The sequence below is a fragment of the Otolemur garnettii genome, unplaced genomic scaffold (genome assembly GCF_000181295.1).
Source record: "Otolemur garnettii isolate 467f Iridium unplaced genomic scaffold, OtoGar3 scaffold00019, whole genome shotgun sequence".
Classification (NCBI taxonomy): domain Eukaryota; kingdom Metazoa; phylum Chordata; class Mammalia; order Primates; family Galagidae; genus Otolemur; species Otolemur garnettii.
In genome coordinates, this window is record NW_003852414.1 from 22087685 (window position 1) to 22091095 (window position 3411).

The 3411-nt window shown below is 42.2% G+C and overlaps 1 non-coding gene across 1 annotated transcript; it reads left to right on the forward strand.

Moving 5' to 3' along the window:
• Positions 1-2736: 2736 nt before the first annotated feature.
• On the forward strand, positions 2737-2900 carry LOC111724134. The gene has a single exon (XR_002772483.1). It is a non-coding gene; the product is annotated as a U1 spliceosomal RNA (small nuclear RNA).
• The last annotated feature ends 511 nt before the right edge of the window (positions 2901-3411 follow it).

Below are 3411 nucleotides of genomic sequence, written 5' to 3' on the forward strand. Positions count from 1 at the left end.
TAGCTGATTAGATTGGTCCCTCTACTTTAGTGGTCTGTGTGGGCTAATATACAGTTAAGGACCACAGATGGACCTTTAGGTCAGCAGCAAACCTGAATATGTCGGTGGGCCTGTGAGATTATAATGGAGCCAAAAATTTCCTTTTGCCTAGCAAGGTGTGTGACGATTGCCTGCAGTATTTAGTGCAGGTTTGCAGCTAGGAAGGATAGGCTGGAACATTAGCCTAGGTGTGCAGTGGGCTCTACCATCTAATTTGTGTAAGTGCACGTCATGATGCTCACACAGTGACGACCCGTCCCTGTCATTAAGGGATGCACGACTGTGCTCCATCCTCTAGTTCTCTACAAAGAAGTTTTACTTACGACATTTGGGTTAGGGTTTCTGTCTGATAATGATAGGTTTTTTAATAATTGTAAAACACATCGTTGCATTTATTTACTGACATCCTCTAATAGTCTAATGTCCAAACACATAAACACAATTCTAAAATCCCTAAATAAAGGCATGCAACTTCGCCACGCTGGAGTTGCGTACCTGTTGAGAAGCTAATGAACGGCAGGGGCAGTCTCCTCAAATTGAGTGGATGCAATTAGTAAGATCCTATGAAAATGAGTGGATGCAGTGGTGCCTGTGGCTCAAAAGGGTAGGGCGCTGGTCCCATATGCTAGAGGTGGCAGGTTCAAACCCAGCCCCAGCCAAAAACTGGAAAAAAAATAAATGAGTGGATGCAATTATCAAGCTCTTTTTCAGTGCTAGGAACAAACAACAGTGGTGTTTAGTGCCTCCCATCTGTGTATTTGCTTTCTTCTGGCAGAGAATTCAGAGTTCCCTGCTTTCCTTGTTCTTTTGCTAAATGGATGAGGGTCAGCTCGTCCCCAAAGCAAGGTCTGTAGAATGTGTCTCAGCACACCCCCGAAGCAGAGTCTGTAGAATACACCTCAGCTTTGCCCAGCACCACATCACCCTAGGTATAGCCTTAGGGCTAACAGGAAAAGTCAGGGGTATAATAGCAGCTTATAAAATATAGCCACACCTAGTTGTAGTTTTCATCTTTATGCCATCAAATATTTTCTTTTTATGAAAAACTTAGAGCAATTTCCTTGAGTAAAGGAGGATATCTAGATTTTTGAGCAATTCCAAGATCCTTAGAATCCCCCAACCTGCAGAAACACAAAACCCTACCCCACACTCCTTCAAAAATGTGGAATGAATTCTCTCTGTCTCTACGAGTGTCTGCTATTTGAGATAGGCTGTATCAACCCTTCTCTTCTTGGGACTTGGCATAATCCTGTCTGGGCTACCTAATAGGGATAAATTACAGAATCTCATGTGCCCAAGAAGAATGTTTTGGAAGGAACTCTTAAGAAAATGTCCTTCTTATCATAAGAAGAGAGGCACTCATCAGTTCTTATCATTAACTACAAATTCCACTCAAATATTATATGTTCGATGTTATAAACAATCCAAAGGCCACAATTTCAACACTTGATATCCTCTTCTCAGTATCTTTATTCGCTTTCCCCGAAGTGGTTTAAACAGGACAGAAGGAATACAGGCAGTTTCACCATCGCCGATCATCTTACCCGCTCTCCGCTTTCAAACATATGAACTGTGCTTGTTTCAACAAAGACCCACTGAAAGGCATCCTGCCCTGAAATGATTAGATTTCAGTCATATTCCTATTTCGCTTATCACTACCTTTTTCATTTAGCCAAAAATGTCTTTCAGGATTCACCAGCACGTTCAACCTCCTGATTCTTTTTTCCCCAAACACACTCAACTCCATTCACCACTATTTCCTCCCCACCCCAATTTTTTAATATATCCTTTTTATTAAGACTTTGCATTTTAATGCCATGATTAACTTAAAGAATTCTATGAATTACTCAGATGCCAGGTTATTTCCTAATTATTTAGACATTGACAGTAGATGGCTGTGTGTGTGTGAATTCACTCAATGCTTGGCTTTGTTTTAAATACAAGCAAAGGTCAATTCACTTAAGTCACCTGGGGCTCTCTATGTGCAGACAGTGAGGGGAGCTTTCTCTTAAATCCTAGATCCCAGGGTTCACTTGCTTGCAGCCTTCTCCTCTCTACATCTCAATTTTTATGCTCCCTCACCATTCCACAGTCACCTGAGTTGTGGGGATTGTTATTTTTGTGACATAAGTGATTTGAGGAAGTTATGAACGACCATTTGCCACCTTCCCGGATTGCAACCTTTTTCTCTGCCTCGCCCTCCATTTCTCTTTCTCCCTTCCCTACCTTTCTCCTTTCTTCAAGTTCATCCTCCTAAAATCTTTGCCCTTTTTAAAACTGGGGGCTTCTGCCCGAGGTGCCCTTCTTTACACATTCAGCTTCTCAGATCATGGTCACTGCACCCACTCTCTACCCCTTCTCATGCTTCTTAGTGGATCCAGCACCTATGTGATGACAAAGACATTTATAAATGCATGAGCTTTCACTTCATAGATGAATAATGACAGTGGCATTTATGAGAGCACATTATGAGAGTGCACATTTGTTTAATACTGGGAAGGCAGCAGGACGGCGGGCAGACCACAGCCCCTGCAGGGCTCCTCCACTGACTCACAGTCCAGATAAAACCTGACTTGAAATGTCAGATCTTAACCATAAATGAAAAGATGATAAATTCCTAGAAGGTATACAAAGTCAAGAGAAAGGATCTGATCTGGGCTTGTCCTTTAGAAATCAGCATTTTAAACTACAGTAGAGCTTCTTACCTGGTGAGGGGATGGATACTGTGATCACAAAGGTGGTTTTCCGGGCTGAGGCTTATCCATTGCACTCCAGATGTGCTGACCTCTGTGATTCCCCAAGATGGGAAACTCGACTGCATAATTTGTGATAGTGGGGGACTGCGTTCATGCTCTGCCCCAGAAACAAACAAATAAAAAAAACTAGAGTAGAATCTCCATAGGTGACCATCCCCTAAACCAACTGCCTCCTATGTTGACCTAATTTTCACAGACCGGACATGCGCCACATGTACATATCAATGCAGCAGGCCTAGTTCTTTATGCTGACCACCCCCCTGTGCTGACCAGGGCACTGCAGGCCCTTGGATGGTCAGCATACAGCCTGCTACTGGGATTACAGCTGCTTGCCTCTTCACCTAATCTGTCTGATGTTACCCTTTCACATACTCTAAGTGAAGGTCATAGATCTCTTCAAGGGCATACATATTTGACTCGGATGTGGACATACAAGCATACGTGTTTAAAACATATAATTAAACAACGTGCCCTTGAAATTGGTCATTTTGTCTTTCAGCCAGGTAGACAGCATGTTTAATGATATTATTTCCAAGAATTAAGCTCAAAAATTTAAACAGAAAATTCTCCATCTGTAGATAATAAATTATAGAAATCTAGATGCTCTGTGAGTATT